Here is an 18,945-nt window from a genome sequence, read left to right on the forward strand (position 1 = left end):
CCATATAGAAATTTGTTTATTTGTTTGTACAAAGATACATCGATGCATTCTTTCGTTGCTCGTGCAATATGTAACAAGTGTGCGCATTCGTGTACAAAATACGTTATGTATCTCAAAGCCATGCTATCATATGTTTGTTTGTCTTGTCTTTTAATATTATATATCAAGAAGTGCATTTTATCGTATATTTATATAAAAAATATAATTTATGCATATTTGATAATATAAATTGAACATTTTTTCTTATTAAAGATGTTCGTACGAGTAGAGAAGCTTATACGATAATATTTAATATTTAGTTTTTTTGTGTCTTTTTAAGTTTTGTAAGTCTTTTTGTAAGATGATATACATGAATGAATGCGTAAAATTGAAAATAATATTCAGACTTAGAAATTCAGACAAAAGAATTCTGCAATGCAATGAAGTAGAAATTCAAAATTATTTTTGTTTTTCGGATACTTACGATAGTTTGACTTTGAGATGCAGTTTAAATTTAAAAAATAATAATTTAATCGACAATTTTGACATAGAATGTCTCGACGATAACGATCCATGCTATTGACATTTATTTTAATACGGGATTGATAAATATATGCACGCGAATAGTATAGAATGGATTTATGATTCATAAATAAATATATGTTTGTTACATTAATCGGACAGTATGTGTGTGTGAAGTAATTTACGTTATTAGAGGTACCATATTATTAGAGAAAATTATAATCAATCGAAAATACTGCATGTCGAATAATTAAATCAGCTCATACAGATGATAATTGTTCACTTGTGGTTAATTTAATTGGTTAATAAAGCAATACTCATGCTATTTTTTACAAGCTTATTTTTTTATACAGGATATTTGCATGTGTCACTCATCTAGCTAGTTGAAAATATGAGACAAAAATCTTGCTATGAGACAAAAAAGCCGATACATCACACAAATTTATATTTCATTAAAATTCATGTTTCAAAACTTGACTTACAACACTCTCAAAATAATATACATACATGCATATACGATTATTTATGAAGCTTATGAGCAACTCCCATTTGTTCATGCGTGCTGAAATAAAATTCAAAAGCGACGTGTATATATTACTACATTCTAATTGTGTAAATTAATTATTTGAATATCGGTTTTTAATCATTGTTAGTTTGATAAAACTGTATCGAAGTTACGTCAAAGAAACAAATCCGGATTTTTACTTTATATGGTCGAAAGCTTTATCACCTAAGTATAATTTTCATCATAATTTAATGTTTTTTGCGATATATTTGTCGGGATATTATGTGTAATCTATAATTTATGGGTGATTATTTTCCGCAATACTATCAAATATATCGTTCGTACATAGCCGCAGACAACGTTTAAAATTTATAATATCCGTAATTAACAAAGGCAGGTAGCAATGATCAAAAATTCTCAAACGCGATAATTTCATCGCATAATGTAAATAACGTAGTCCCCAAAGTCAAAGGAATAAAATTAAACTCGTTTAAAATGTGCAAGAGTTGATTAGTACGTAAACACCGAGTAGTGGAGAGTCGCTTTGTAAACAATTAGTCGTCTGCAAGAGCTGCGAAGGATGGAGCATGGTTGTGTTTCGTGCTAATAGGCCGCGATGAAGAATGAAACTTGTCCGGCCGCGAATATAATCCGGTGAAATGAAGCCGGTAAATAAATAATTAAATAATTAGCGCGCGCGCGGCAGCCGCTGCGCCGCGCCGCGCCGCCGACTGTCGTGCGTTTCTCAGCCGCGCGTGTTTAATAGTCGCCGGCGTGAAAGAAAAGGTGAGAAAAAAGATGGTGCCTCCGGTAGAGAACTAGGTGGAAAGTGTTTGACCGTATTACGTTCGCGCATTACACCGAGACTGGAGACAATTCCTTCGCGTTACCTCGGCGGCGTGAATTTCTCGTAAAGGCCTGAAAATAGCGAGCTACCCGCGTCCGGTGACTCTCAACCCTTCGTCTTCGCGAATTTTCACCCTTCCGCGGAAATGCAAATTACACGTTTGCATAATAGTGGCGGAATTTTTTAATTTTTTTATTAGTGAGTTAAATGCGACATTTAGTGGTAATAAAATAAAAAACTTTAATGGTTGCTTCGTGGAAATATTTCAATATAAATAACAATCTTGAAAGCGAATCTTCTAATGCCGTGGTATTATTTTTAATGTATAGAAATTTAGCAATATAGATTTTAACTTACTTTAGATAGAGATCTAGACAGAATTTTTGTATTCTGCTATTGTACTTGTATTTCTTTTCTTTCATTTTATTGTGAATTTTCAAAGATTTCAACGAAATAGCAGAACCTATACAATATTACGTAAACGTTAATGATACGTGCGTATTTATGATATGAATTTTATATGAAATTTTGATTTTGGATTCAATATCGCATCAACTGTGAATTTGTTTTCTGTTTTAATATAACTTTTAAATTCTCTTTTGTTAGAATTTTGTTAAAATAATATCTGAAAAATCAAATAAGGAATACACTTTTTTGTAGATCCATAGTGTCTATTTCTTTAGATTTTTGATACTTTATATTTGAAATATTGATACTTTGACATTTTTAAGGTAAATTAATTTTAAGTAACTCAAAAAATTTGTAAATAAAAATATAACCGAGATGAATCTTTTAAGATATCTATATAGCGCTTCGGAAAAGCAATTTGCCGGGAAAGAAGCAGTTGAGAAATATATGTTACATATGATATTAATCAAGTTAGTTTCACGAGAGCAAGATGTTTTCGCTACTGGGCATCTCTCGCAACGTGTAAGCTTGTAAAATATTTGAACTCTCGTCCACCGTATTATTTACATGTTAAATCTCTGAGAGTCACCTAAGTCAGCGGGATGCGACGCGAGATATGAACTCTTCTTGGCCGTGTCTCTCCGCCGTTTCTACTTTACCGCCCTTCCGGTGGCGTACGCGCGCGTGAAGCTAGAAGTGAGTAAAAAAGGAAAAAAAAGGGAAGGACGGCAGCCGGGCGCGAAGGTAGGTGTGATGCGAGCGTGTACCGTTTTATCGCGCGGTTTATCTCGCTCTCTTGCATCCCGTCGCCGTCCTGAAGCCCGGCATTTGCCCCGCGGCCGTCGAGACGGGGTAAGAACGCTAATTGGGAACCCGAGGCCGTTTCTTCCTCCCGTCTTGGAAAAAAACGCGCGACTCCCTCTGCCCTCTGCCCTCTGCCGTCTGCCGGTTTTTTACTGACGCCCCCGCGCTAAAACAGATTAAGGCTCCGAGTCCTTCGCGCGCTCACTTACGCGGCTCGCGTTAATTTGAATATATGCATGTTGATTCGGAGAGAATTTTGAGATACGCGATTAACACAAGAGAGCTCTGGCTTATATTTTAACGCGTCGCTCGTGCTTTCCAGGTTATTTTTCATCTGCTCGTTTTCAGGATATGGACAAACGGCGTCGTTTTAACTATTTTTTAACCTGAGTCCCAAAGCAATGTACGTCTTAGAAGTAATGTTGAAATACGAATTCTAGCATTAACGGATAAGACAATTAAATTTAAATAATGATTTAATTAAGATTTCTAAGAAAAATCGAGATTTTCAATATTTGAGAGCATTTTCAGTTATATCTTTCGTTTTTTATTTATTTCGTTCTTTGACAACTTCATTTAGATTTCAAAACTTTCCTTAGAGATAATTGGGGTTAAAACAAGCGAGCGTGTGTACATATAGACGACTAAATTACATCGCATGGGAGATTTCAATCATTTTACGATGAAATTAATAATTTGAGTTGCTATGTAAGCGATAATATTAATTTGTGATATATGTACTTTAATTCGGGGATTACGTTTACTATGTACGTTTATTATATACTTCTTGTACATAAAATTTCGTATATCCTGACAACTTGATGAAATTATATGAAAGCTAATTTTCAACTTGCGCGTGCTTCCAAAAACCTGCATGCAATAATCAAACGCTTTAATACAAGAACCAAGCTTTTCTGCTATACAGATTTATGTGTTTTTCTTCACTGACTGTACGTGTTCGAAGTTTCGAAGCGGAAAAAGTTCTGTCCATTAAACTGGTTTGAACTTTGGTCAACCCAGGACGCGGAGGGTTGGGGAAAGGTGAGGGCGCAACAAGGGATTTAAAGAATTCATGTAGTAGCCGGAAGTTAAGGTTGTTGCATAGGGGCGTGGCAGTGCTTTAAGTTGTAGGACCATAACTTGTTTAATGGCGTGCTACACACACTTGGAAAATGGACCGGTTCTAATTTGTTTTTATCGTTTTAAGCCGTAGTCGTGAGCCATTGTCATTGTGTTAATAGAGAATTAGTTTTCAATAACTGTTTTGCTTGTCACTGATCTCTTTAGAAATTTTAATTAATTTTATCGGTTAAAATCGCAATTATAATTATAGAATGCTTGCGCTGAATGTAAAATTTGATAAAAAAAAACAAGGGAAAAAGATTTTGTAGCTTTTGGAGAATCTATCTAAAATCAATGCTTATATAAGTAAGTTAATAATAAGAGCAAGTGGCCAATAAGACTAAGAATTGAAAACTTCAAAATAAGTGGAAGCACTGTAATGTAATTTTTTTTACATGATATGCATATGCGATTATTTTAAGATAATAAAAGTTTCTTTTAGTGCATATTCTCGTTGCGCTCTCATTAAAGTTTTCCACTGCAAGAGAGATAAAAGCTGGTAAGGAAATTAAGTTAAAAGTTTCTCCGCCAGCAAAAATTTTTCCCCTTGCTGAACATGTTAGGAATAATATAATTAAAGTACTAAACTAAAAGTATTTTTGTCGTACTACTACAGTTATTACACGTTGAGAAACATGGAAATTAAAATATTTTTTATTGAAAAAGTTTTAAAGTTTCTATTGAAATGTATCTATCTTGTGAAAAGAGTATTGCTTATTGTGTAGTAATACGTATTTTATAAACCTTTCCATGATATTAGTTAAGACTTTCTAAAATTTAATAATGTTTAAAAATATGATAAAATATTTATACAAACATGTATTTTTTTTCTCTGGATTAATATGTCAATATTTTCAAGTCAGCATTTACAAACATAGTTAATTTTCGTGTATATGTTCTATATGTCCAAATATAATTTTTGTCTCAGAATAAAAATAAGTAGAAAGCTTTTTTGCTGTTAAATATTCTTCAAAAGGTGTGAAGTGAATCAGTTTAGATATTCTTGATCTGAATTCTCTTTTTTTAATTTATTCCTCTCTAATTTTTGAGTTAGACTTTATTCATTATGATGCGCTGCCACCATATTCAACTGAATAAATATTACATTGAAAGATGCGGGTTTATTTATTTCCGCAAAGAGGTAGGCAATTTAATCTTGCAAGTCCATTTTCACAGTTTACCAACGAAGGTGTACTTTCTGCGGCGTCCACATCTCATTGTTGCGAAAACATTTTTTTTCCCCGCTTGAGCCAGGTTATTTCTTCGGTGGTAAGGCCGCGGCGGCTGCGAGGTCGTTCTGGATAATTTTCGGGAGGGTCGCGACCGCCGCAGAAAACGCTTGAAGTGGCCTCCACTTTTGCGTGGGTTTATGCTTTCCGGTTCCTCCCGTCGCTATTATCCGGCCTCCTCTGTTCTCCAGTCGCGTTGTGCCTGAAACAATAAAACACGTTCATGAATGAAACCCTTCTCCGGCCATCACCGCACCCTTCTCCCGTCCCGCGCGATGCGTTCCGACGCTAGACAACCTCGCACCCTTCCGCGCCCTCCAGGAGTGGCCCACCACCCTCTTTTAACGCGCTTTATCATACTCCTTCCATTCATTCGCGGCCTCTGGTAATAAAGTCAAAGGTAGGACGCGGGTGATGGAAGTCGGAGGTCGGGGTCGGAAGATCTTCCTACGTGACTTCACACACGCGTGTATACGCGCGCCCGTATGCACGCACGCACGCAACGTGGAGAAGTCACGCAGTCACCTTTTATTCATATAAGGGGGCGAGCTCCGATAGTTATATTTAGAAAGAAGACTTGAGCTTTTCAAATGACGGAGCTCTACCCTCTTCGTTACTGTCTATAATACTTTTCTCGTTCTATAAGCTTCTTTTTCACTCCATTTTATCATTACTGTATTACATTTGTAAGGGGAGAAACATGATATATTTCAATACGATAAGATTACCATTAGGCTGACGTAGAAAATTAACGTTGTAGAATTAAGTGAGATATTTCATTCTTGAAACGTGATAATAGCAATTATTTACGTTGCTTTAATGTCCGTAAGATTCATAACGTGTGCATCAAAGACATAAATGATTGCGCGACTCGCTGGCAAGGGGCACGAACTGCACGCGGTCGAGAACGAGAGACGGAGTGTATCTTCGTGCATTATAAAAGGGCTCCTTTGCCTCCCATCGAGGAAACGAATAGGTGCATTTAAATGTTAAGAGACACTCGAGATGCAGGAGAGAGAGAAAGAGAGGAAGGAAGACAGAGGCGCGCTCTGAGAAACCCCGGGAGTAGTAATATAGATAGATATGTACATACACATATATATACATATATGTATATCTACGTATATACTTATACATATACCTATAGCGAGACGAGAGAGAAGACATAGAAGGAGCAGAGAGAGAAAGCTCCTCATTCGTAGCACAGACCTAGAGATCGCAGTGGGCATCCATTGGCCAGAACTATGGGGTGGGTTGGCAGCGCTATGGGCTACTATCGGCTCCTTGGGGATGTTTCCACCCCTATTTCTACCAACTACCCCCTTACGGTGTACACCGAATACACTGGTATAGTTATACAGACTCGTACGTGCCGGGCTGTTGGGTATTGATCGTCGTTGGTTCCAGAATACCACGTTCTACCTACTTCTCCTTCACCTGCAGTAACGCGTCCTTACACATCCTTGCCTTGCTCGTCCTTCCGCGGCCTGAGTCGCATCCCGTGCCGTCCCCATCCCACGGTTCGATTTTCTGTACCGATGCCAGTTGCCCGGAGTGAGGCCGGGTAGTGCTCGATATCGATTAAACGCGTCAATTCGACGAGGGACTTGCCCCGAACTTCTTTCCCGAGCTTCTAATCCCATCAATCGAAATAATAAGTTCCTTAAATTTCTTTTTTTTTTATTTTTAAGATATGTCACGTGATTATATCGATTAAACGCGTCAATTCGACGAGGGACTTGCCTCGAACTTCTTTAGCTTCTAATCCCATCAATCGAAATAATAAGTTCCTTAAATTTTTTTTTTTATTTTTAAGATATGTCACACGTGATTATATCTACATAGATTACACTACAAATCAATTTTTTTTCTTTAGCGCAATATTTGACTAACTATTTTCATACGTTTTAATATTCAATTTACATTTCAAAGTTAAAAATATTTCCTAATAATCGAGTTCCAAATTAAATTAATGTAAAAAGCATGTAGAGCTGTCGGATGTCGAAATGTTGACAAAATATATTATGTACAAAGAATTTCCGTATAATAATCAGAGACATGTTAATTGCGGGATTAGCGTTGGTTAGAAAGAAGATAGCAATAATCTAGATATAACGTCGCAATGTGACTTTTGGAATTTTATAGCCACTTGCAGAAAATGTTTGTGAAATCAAGCAGGAACGAAAGGGGGAGAAACAAGAAAAAGAGAAAAAAGAAAGAGTACGAAGAACGATAGAAGGACGCGACAATCTGCCGTAATCGAAGGTTCTTATCTTTATTGGCGAAATACCGCGTATCTTCGGGAGTGAAAGGGCCGATGGGAATGGAATGAGGACATTCCATTCTCTGACGGGATTGAGTTTCCGCGATTAAGGATCCGTCTAATACTTCCAATCTGACTCCGTGTGTCCTGCAGCCACACCACCGTTTCTCTCTCATTCTCTGTCTTTCTACCACTCTTCCTTCACATACTTAAACGAGATGCTTACACTCGCAAATAAATGCAAATATGTGCTTGATGTGGGTTAGCTGAGAAACTATTTGCAACGGTTCTTCGTGTAAAACCAAGCGTTACCAAAGCCCTTATAATTAAATCAGACACTTACAACGTAATATTGTAGTATAATAGCAAATGAACTTAAAAATTTTTGTGTATGTAAATTTCTCAAAATGCAATTGAGACAGAAGTAATTGTTATAATTAATACACGATAATAAACCTGCGCTCAATTTTATTGACATAAAAAAATTAGAGGAAAATGTATTTTTTATAACTTCTTTTTTCACGAAAAATAGAAGATAAGCAAGATGCAATAATTATTACTTTGGAAAAAAAAACAGATTACATTATTTTTTACTTGGTATATATTAATGGATATAATACATTGTTTCTGCATATTTTTTATAAGAACAGCAGGATAAAGACAATTGTGCTATCGGCGGATTAAACGTAATTCTTTTCTACTGCCGACGCGCCGCGGCGTGTCGCGATCGGTTACGAAGAGTTAAATGCTTTTATATATATTTCATTATTTTTATCGATTCGCGATAATTTATTGCAATAGACTTATGATTTTAATTTTGTTTTATAATACGTGATTAATGTCTAACAAGTGCAATTATAACATTTGTGAAACAAATTAACAACTAATGACTTAATTGCACTTTGAATATAAATTTTTACTTATATTGCAACTTTAAATAATTTGCATAATGTAAGAAACGTATAATCTAGCGAACACACAGAGAGATAATCCAATTAAGATATTTCTTTCAAGTTCCAGAGATGAGAAATTTTCCAAGCTACTTTGGCGTCTTTCCATGTTTCCTTCTGCTGGAGGGGGTAAGTCAGAATAGTGTATAAAGAGGGTGGGGCGAATGGTGTGGGGAGCCACATTTTCCAGAGAGGGTAAGACGAGGGACTGCGAGGGTTACGCGGTGGTAGTGATGGTGGTGGTGGCAGTCTAACGTTCGCAGGGGGAATACAGGGGGGATTCGAAAGGAAAGGCGGGGTAACAAGATGGCCGCGGCCACTGGCGAAGTAGGGGAAGTAAGACATTTATCCGTAAACAAGAGGCTGCTCCCCTATGTGGTATGTCTATCGTACCGAAAAAGTAACGTCCATGAGTTTCTTCGTTCAGATTAGCATTTCTTCGCGCTTCCATGATTACGTGGCGATGTTTCAAGCAGCTTCGTAATAATACGATTTTCACTCATGAATATACGTATACGATGTCTGTTTCTGGATAATTAGTCGGGCATTACTGGTCCTACCTAATACGTAGGAAATCGCGGTATTAGTTGTTTGTAAGCTCATTTTGAAGCGTCCTGTAAGAGGCACCGACGGCGCACCCCAGATGTGAGTAACCCTGTGGTCGCTCTCACACGCACGCATCCAAATTAACTCCCGGCTTTGTTCTATTAATTAATCTCATTACGTTTAATATCTCCGTGGATCCGAAACTCGGATCTTTTGTATCGGGTGTCAACGCGCGATGTTTCCATGTCGCAGGCATGCTTGGAAAGCCATTACCTTTGTTCGAAAATTGTTTCTTAAGTGATTCAACGCATCAACGCGCGCGCGGCGGATTCTTTACAGGAGAATTTACAAATAAAGTAAAATAGAAGTTTTTCAGACAAATTATCATAACTAACGTGCCTCTCAATATTTATGCCACGTATTTATATTTTGTGTAAAAATTGCAACATTCCACGTGTGTTTTAACAATGATTTTTAACGTATGTGTGTAATGCACGATGGAGAACACAGGTATAAGGAAGAAAGTCAGTCATCGATTACAAATGGTGATTCTCTGAAGAACCGATGCGTGCGCGTTACGCCGATTATTGCTAGCACATTATCTACGTCAGCTTACACCAAATTTTGGTTAATAACTACCTGCACGGTAATCCTTTATTATGGAGCGGCAGAATCGCATTAGCATAAAAACGTAATTATACCAGCGCGTTAGAGCGCGCTATTCGTAATATTCCGTATTACGGCGGCATAGCCGAACGCCTCTCGATAATTTCGTCTCAGTCGCGCGTGCACAAGTTTCCACCAGCCCATGGGACACACACCCCATACTCTGCATTTGGATCCTGTGTAGACATTCCAATACGTGGGTGTGTTTAATTTTTTCCTTTATGATAGGTTTTATCGCATTTAATTCCATTTGAGGTGATCAATAATTCGCGTCAGATCTCAATATTAAATTTTATTTATAATTTTATATGTACATTATATATTTTGATATACATATATTTTATATATGTGACGTATGTATTTTGATTATGAGTCTTTAAATGTTACATATGTAATAAGGGGCACGTAAAATTATAAAAACAAATTTCTATATATCATAAATCATGGACCATTAAAAATGAGTTCTATGAGAAGAAGTATAGAAAGTTCGATAAATCTTGTCTAATGCCATTGCTTCTTTTCCCATAGGCACGCGATTCTGTTAAATCTCGGCGATTATTACGCACGATTTTTCTATTACTTCCGATTTGTCATCTTTAACGTTTCTCAACGCTCCCACGAGTTGCGGAAAGAAGCAGATCCCCTACTTTTACACGCGAATGTATCTGCCTACGTGCTCGGATAAGCAGCGTGACGCTGCGGTGTGAGAAAGCACGCGACCTTCTTTTTCTTGCCGGTCTGCGATCGCGAGGAGGCACGGGGAGCGGGCGGTATGATCGATCCGGCGGTAACGCGTCAGCCGGTACTCGGGCGGAAAATAGCGTTCGGTGGATGTTGACTACGGCGGCTCTACCCTTCGACAACTCGAACGAGAATGCCCGGTTGGATGTACATAGCTTTACAGGAAGTCACTCTGTACCTTCGTTGAATGACCAGTAACACACATGGCCGCTATGACGTGTCTGTGTATGCTCGCGCGTGTGTTTTCTCCTTGTGTCCGCGGGCATGTGTGCGCGCCGTTCCACGCGCCGACACAATCAAAACGCGTGTTTTTGTATGCGTGCGTGCACGCGTTGACGCGCGCGTGTTGGTGCACGGACCACATACATAGTGACGCGGGGTAGACGGGACACGGGAGGGTTGGTGGTAGCTGCCCGGACAGAGAAATGAGAATAGTGTCGGTCTACGAGCTGAGTGGAGTTGGTGAGCAAATTGCTCAAAGTAATTAATCGCTTTTGCCGGGTTGGCTTGCCACGCTGCCGGCTGAAGCTCATCCGAGGGGTGGCACCAGGTACCCCCAGGAAAAGCTATCGAGGGACTCGCTTAAAATGGCCGACTTAGCGTCTAGCTTCGGCGAAATGCCCGGGTGACAATAGCAAAGTTCGTGTGGGTGCATGCACGTCAGGATCGGTCGGCTTCTAAGGAAGTCATCTTGACAACTTTATTTTAGAATAGTAAAGTCCTGTATAATCAGCCCAATGTACATTCTCGGTTGTTTATTTATAAATCTATTGGGGATTTTTTAATGTATATTCCATGACGATAAAAATATAAGAATTATGTTATTATATTTTTTTATAAATATGAAAGAAGAAACAAAAAGATATATCTATTCATGCTACCATTTTTATAACGTTATTAATGTATTCACACATAATCAGCCTAAGATATATTCTCGGATGTTTATTCATAATTTATTGGATTTTTTTTTATGTATATTTCATGACGATAAAAATATAAGAATCATATTATTATTCTTTTTTATAAATATGAATAGAAGAAACAAAAAGATATATCTGTTTATGATATCATTTTTATAACGTTATTAACGTATTCGCACATTTATAATGTCAGTTGGCTGTTTTGATGCCTAGAAAGCATTATACATGCGTGGTAAAGCATAATAATATCGCGGATGAGTGTGTTAGAAATTTGGTACATCGGTTTTAGGATTGGACATGTAAAGTTTGAAGTACTCGTTATCCTCTTTCGTACGTTCGCCATGCAACTTTTCGAAACATCGTTGGTGAGTTTGAATCTACATATCGTTTTATTCCATTCGTGTAGTACAAACTCATTCCGGATAACTTTGCTATGCTGGAGTAGTCTCTTACGTATCTTTATATACCGTAAATACGTATTTATCGCTGGCAAAATACGATGGTAAATTTCAATGATTTGAATTGCCATAGTACCGTGTGTAGAAATGAAAAATATAGCTGTATAAATTATTTCATAAATTACTTTATGAATGTACAATTAACTTATGAGTTTATGTCAATGTACGATATATTCGGTCGACAAATGTTATATTTACTATAATGTCGCACATATCGCAAAGTTATTTCTGCATAATTTCTAAGGTATTCATGCGTGCGGAATCACTAATTTCTACGCACAATAGCTAATTTACTGTTCGTCAAGTATCTTGTTTTTCTTCCGTGTCCGTGCTCGTTCGAGAATTGCATAATAATGAGATGCACGATTTTTATATTGTAGTAAAATAAAAACATAAAGAACTAATTACTTGCTTAATTTGATAAATCATTATTGTTATTGTAGCTGTTAGTGATATTTTGTAATGTTAACGCGTGATCTTAATATGTATGTCATCAGAGTTTTGTTGCTCGCTGCACTTTTAATTTCGCGTATTTTCCATCATATATTTTGAAAAGAATTCCTAGAGCGATATGTATAAAAACGGGTATTAATATTCGTCATTTATAATTACAAACGAAGATAATAGGAACAAAGTGGACCAATTACTACCGTTCTGCTAAACATAGACAAATGTAAAATCTTGAAAGTAGGTGAAACCTCTCTCATTCTGGCATGCGGTTTAAATTTTGTAGAGGATGAAAACGGAGCAATTTAGAAAATTAGCTCTCGTCCCTGGTGACGTTCGGTAGATCGTGGCGCATCTTCGTCTGGAGACGTCGCGTCTCTCGTGAGATCCTACCGCAGGCATCGCATGTACATCGCGGTGGTTTCGCGGAAACTGCATCAGGATGGACGCATGCGCGCTGATCGCGGCCTTCTCCCCCAACGGTCACGGGAGGGTGGCTAGACGAAAGGCACGAAAGAGCGAAGGGCGGGAGAGCGGGGGCGACTAAGACAGACAGTGAGGAGAGCGCGAGTGAAGAACGAAGAGAATGGTCTCAACAACAGCGCGAAATAGATGCGGCGGAACGAGCGAGAACGTGGCGAGGACAATCGGTTAAGGGGGGAAGCGCAAACGAAGGACGAAGACGAAGACCCAGCGTAATGAGAACCCAAAGTAAACGAAGCGGCGCACACGAAGGGTGTAATCGGGCAGGGAATGAATATCTTAGATGATATGAACGGAAAACTATCTGAAATAACAAAGACACAGAAAAGGAAATAAATAATAAAATTTACAGAAGAGAGAGAGAACGTAGATGAGAGATATAAAGGTGATATATGTTAAGAGAAACTTGAAGATAAGAAAAATCTAAATAATATTTAAAAAATAAAGAGTTGACTTTAAGATAATAAAGATTAAAGATGTGTAAGAAAAAGCGAATAAATGAATTGAAAGGTAGACAATAGATGATGATAGCAGGAGGCAAGTATGAGAAATGTGCAGATGGAAGGATCACATGGATATATATCTCTTTGTTGTGTTAGAAAGCAAGGAAGTAAGCGAATGTGTCGGTCGAGTTTTCAGAGCCAAGCTCGGGGAGACGAGAGATAGGTAAGAAGATGAAGAAAAGGACGAATGACAATCAGACGGACGACTTTCTACCTCGGGAAGGCAACCGGAGCTGACTACCACCATCTAGCACAGCGCCTAGAAAAGGGGGGTGGGTGCTTTCATCCGCGGAACTGGGCGCGACTAACCTCTATCGATCGTAAGAAGACTTCCACACCTACGAACCTCACACTTCCTCGCGCTGCGTCCTATACTGGGTGGATCGCGTATAAATAAATAAACCGGCCGAGGCACCTGAGCGGTTGCCCATCCGCGTGATTGCACGCAGCGTTCCATTACTCATGCTACTTCATAGCTTCCCGGTTGATTTCGCACCTCGTAAGTTCTTCTCGCGTCTGATAGGTTACTCAACTTTCACGCTTATAATGGAGATTCATTAATATTTAGATTAATATTAATGAATTACATTACTATTACATTACATTAAAGTTTAGTGGGAAGTTAATGAGCTTTAAGTAAAAGATGTGTAAAAATTATAGAAAAAACTACTATATGCAACCTTGAAAATTTAGAATTCTGTGGGAGTACTTGCGTTTATTTCATATACATATACTGAATTTGATATATTTTTACTTGATGTCATAACTATATAGATTTTATCTTTCAATTCTATTTTCTTTTTAATTCATGTATATAATTTACATATCCTTCTTCTTTAAAATGATATTTAAACGTAAAAGTAATAAAACATACAGTATATTCCGGAACTTATTATGTTTATTTAATTATTTATAACATTGTTTATCGACATTATAAAACAAGGCAGCTAGTCATTTATAATAATGATTATCTAAGTAGTTTATTGTGATGGTAACAAGTGGTCGATTATTCTTTTATGAGTGTAACGTGTTCCGTTTCTGTAAAGTGGCCGGCTATTAATTACCACGCTGCACGTCTGCGGCGCGTTGCACGTAGGTGCATAAAAACCGGAGCTGAAACGTTCTTAAATCACTTTGTGCGAGCACGTCGTGTCACGGCGGCGACGACTCATGCTCCCAGCACGCTGGTTGGCGTTCCCCGCCACATTTAAATCCCTTTATCTTGAGCCACCCGTTGCATCCGCCAGATTCAAAGGTCGGTTTTGCAGAACCGCGGCTTCGTAAGAAGCGCAGCTTCGCCGTGCTGGTTCGCGACATAAGAACATCACCGGTGGCGGTGGTGGCGGCGGCGACGACGGCGGCGGCGGCGGCGGTAGTGGCGCAAAGGGGTAACTAGGAGTGAGAAGAGCGGCGGGAGGGGGTGGCGAGGGTTGAGACGGGAAACTAAGTTGTATTGATCCTAGGCTGCAGAGGTGGAAAACCAGGCAGGGTTAGTACGTGTTCTTAATCGCCAAGTGACCGCCCTCTCTCTCTCTCTCTCTCTCCCTCCCTCTTTCCCTTCTCTTCTCCTCTGCCTCCGCCACCTTCGCCTCTTCCTGTTTCTCCACCTTCCACCCGCTTTCGCCCCCTCCTACCATTCGGCCGTCGCCACATCCGACCGGCTAAAGGGGCTTCTCTTCTCGCCCTCGAGAATCGTGCATCCCCTTACTCCCCTACGGAATCGTCGACGCCATTCGGCTGAGGGATTGTTTCAGGATTAGGTAAGGAATCGCGGTATTGTTCGTCGTTCTGTCGTATATAGAGTTATTACGCGGAACGACGAGTCGCATCTTAAATTGCTCGTAAATAGCGATAGATTTATGTGATTCACAAGACACCGTCTAAGTCTTTAATTTTAAAGTTGATTCTAGTGCATCTTACTATTAAAGTTGAAATGGCCGTAAATAGAAAGAAACGATGTTCTATTTACTTATATGTATATATATCTCCCCATGTCTTATCTGACTAGAAAAGTCTGTATCTTAATGACAAAAAAATCAAATGGAATAACATAATATTTCTATTTTTGAGACGCAAACATTTTATTCACAGCACGTCTGCCGTATTTTTAAAACATATATAAGTTAATATTAGTTGCTTTATTATTATCCCGCGTTCTATAATGGCAACTGCTTTTTATATAATTTTTTATGCGGTTTTTTTTCAACGCCTGTCTCCAGTCTCACCCTCGGCCACAGACAGTTTTTTTTTTAACACGTCCTACGCTTTCTTTTATAAGCGCGTCTAACGATAGACACGGCCTTGAAACGATTGCAGAGCTGCGCAATGACGGTAGTCTCGAATTAATTAACAGTTCCTAGGCAAGTTTAATAGCGAGTTTAATCGAACTTTTAGACAATCGTTTTAGATTGGTCCGTTGTTTTCCGCGTTATTGCTGTGACATATACGAGAGTCTCGTACGAAGTTCGAATTAAACTATCGCACGTTGTTCCTCCGGTGGTGCGCGGAGCGCTAAATACGAGCTTACATCTGCAAGCCAGAAATTCCAGTTTATCTTCTGAATTCCTGACCGAACACTTTTCGCACAATATAACTCCTCGTCCCGCGTTCTCACCGCACGTTTAACAACGTAAACATGACTATTTAATTCCAATCCTTTTATCTCTAATCCTTCACTTTACATCGAAGATACATACCTCGCGGTATATTAACGAAATCCGGCATTGAGCAACCATTAACGTTAGAGGCGCATTATGTCCAGAGAAAATTTTTCGTTAATAGCGCTACGGTAAACGCGTCATATCGTATCAAATCTCGTGTACCGTGAACGATAATGCGTAACGCTAACATGAAAATTCATAGCTGTATCGCTCCGGGCATTTACCGGATTTGGTGCTTTTAATATATCATATAAATACGATATTATGAAAATTTCTTATTCTATCGTGTCAAATAACACGCTTTTCTGCCCGATATCTTTTCCCTAATCTTTTTAGCACGATTTAATAAAAATTCTTTGCTCCTTGTTACACTCATGTCGTTTCGCGTTTCGGGTGATATTCGATTTCGCTCGTAGAAAGGCATGATAGGTAGTTTGAGAGGCTGACAAGTCGTGTCAGTCGGCATATTATGTCGCTTAAAATTCAAAATGGTGAAAGACACGCGGAGAGACGTCGGCATTAATTGGATTCTACCGAGACTCGTGCGTTACTATCGCGCTGACTGGATAGGAAGGATGATGTGAAGGGGTGAAAACACGATTAACGAGTACATCCGACCGTTGTGCTATAATTTGATACCGCATCTCGCGCGATAAAGAACTTTTAATATTTGTGACGCGATGTGACAATTAATTCTCTCCTAACGATATTTCCTTACGTTTTACTCAATTATTTCTTAATTAAATTCTATTTATAACATAACTCCCCGATATTCAGACTTCTTTTTCAACGGTTGATGCAAATTCCGTTTAAAACACAATTAATTTATGAATTATTTATTTTAATTTATGTGAAATAATTGATGCTTGTGTAAATATACATAAACCTATGATTTCCGAAAAAATAATACTGTGTTTTTTTAAGACAGTTGAAACAATATTTAGAAGGTATTGCTATAATACATACGAGATTTTTAATAACTTCTCATGGAAAGCGATAGAGAAAACTAACATAACATATGTTATTGCGTGAAATGACATTTTCTCGGATCCGTCTTGAACCGGTTTCTGAAGAAGAATCTGTCCCACGGCCTTTGACTTCTCTAAAACATCTCCCTCCCGACCGGGAGAAGTTATTCTGCTTCGAAATCCGGATCTTGCGGTCCAGAGGCTTTGCTGCTTAGAAGATACCCCGTGGGATTTCAATTCTGACTGCGTATAAGAGGGCAATATATCTCTGTCATTTTTATTAGATCAAGTAGTATTTTGAATACCTATCATAGACAAATCTAAAATTATTTTTAATTTAATGTTCAGATTAAAGTGGATAAGTTATAAAAAATAGTAATATAAGAAAGAGTTAATGACTAAATAGCTGTTTACTGTTTGCATATTAAATTACAATAATTTCCATTAAATAATTTCCATGAAACGATGTCAGATTAATGTATCATGATTTTTGGTACAAATGGCATAGACTACATATAGCATTCTTCGTATAGTATTATACAACATGAGCTGCGCACATCGTTAATTTCGCCGAACCGCGGCCGTGAAATCCTGCAAGCGTACTTTCAACATTTTCACAGCGCAAATTAAGTTAGTAATCGCGCGTAATGATTGCGGCCGCTACATCGGGAGTGATCGATATCAATCGTCAGGGGAGTAGGTTATCGAGTAAAACTCGCTGCCGTCCGGGCCGAACCGTGCTCGACGCTGCGTTACAGCCACGTTGATCGCATAATTTCTCGCGGTGCAACGGTAATATTTCCGGCTTGTCTCATTGCGTGGCCGCGGCGTAGTTCGGCCGCAAACAAACCCCGAAACAACAATTGATTCCGGGGTACACGTCGCGTCGCGCACCGTGTGCAAAACACCGAACAACGGGTTTTCTTGCTGGCCATTGGACAGGGGGCAGGGCCGCGCCAGCCCGGAAATTTACGGGATTGTATCCGCGCGAGTACCTTTTTGCCCGGCAACGACACGACTTTGCTTCGTCGTTAATTACACGCTGATAAGTTCCTGACCTATGGCGGATAAGGTCGAGAGAGGGAGAGAGGGTGAGAGGGTAGTAGAGAGAAACTATAGTGACGGGCTGGATGACCTATAGTCTGAATTTTTTGCTTGCGTTGTACTTTCAATACGCGAAAAGTATTTAATCGCATAAATCAAGATGTACTTAATGCCCGTGTTTACGTGCTCAGATATACTATCTTATTGTCGTTATTAAAATTTATCTGTTACATTCCTGTAATAGTTTGCAAAAATCATTCCTTAGATTCGCGGGAACTGTTCTATATGCATCGGAGAGAATTGCCACGGGAAGATTCATGATAAATAATCTATTCAGGTTGTAGGATTTGTATATTTTTTCTAATTTGTACATTTATCTGTTCCCATAAAAATTATACCATATTATATTTTTGTAAGAATTAGATGACCTGACATAAGGATGATATTTTTTGTGATTTCTATTTCATCCCTCGGAAAATTGATAACACGTCATTTGTTATTGCTCACGCTCAAGTTCCGTTTAACAGTTTTAACTGTCCTATTCGCAACGTGGTCGTCGGATTCTCGGAAAATCTCATTCTCCCGCCGAATGTCGGGCGAATCTTAATCGGCCGTCGGAAATACGCTGCGAGATGTATAATACTCGGTAGGAAATGACGTCATCACTCAGCGTAACGTTAGAGAGAGAGATAAAGAGGGGGGAGGGAGATGAGAGAGAAGTGTGTAGCGAGAGGACGAGACGATGGTGGAAGCTGTGCGAGACAGGAGAAAGCCAGATATAGATATAGAGAGAGAGAGAGAGAGGAGAGCGAAGGGGGATTTTCGCGAAATTCTGGCAGGTAGCGTCGGCTGAGTTATGCTCGTATTTCCCGTCAACACA

General features: G+C 38.8%; 1 long non-coding RNA gene across 1 annotated transcript in view; it reads right to left on the reverse strand.

Annotated features, from left to right (window-relative positions):
* Positions 1-18,945, reverse strand: part of LOC139818602 (uncharacterized) — a 27,584-nt gene continuing 8,639 nt past the window's right edge. The window contains exon 2 of the long non-coding RNA XR_011733460.1: positions 1-5,618. This is a non-coding gene — a long non-coding RNA (uncharacterized lncRNA). The remainder of the gene's footprint in view (positions 5,619-18,945) is intronic.

The sequence above is a fragment of the Temnothorax longispinosus genome, chromosome 9 (genome assembly GCF_030848805.1).
Source record: "Temnothorax longispinosus isolate EJ_2023e chromosome 9, Tlon_JGU_v1, whole genome shotgun sequence".
Classification (NCBI taxonomy): Eukaryota; Metazoa; Arthropoda; class Insecta; order Hymenoptera; family Formicidae; genus Temnothorax; species Temnothorax longispinosus.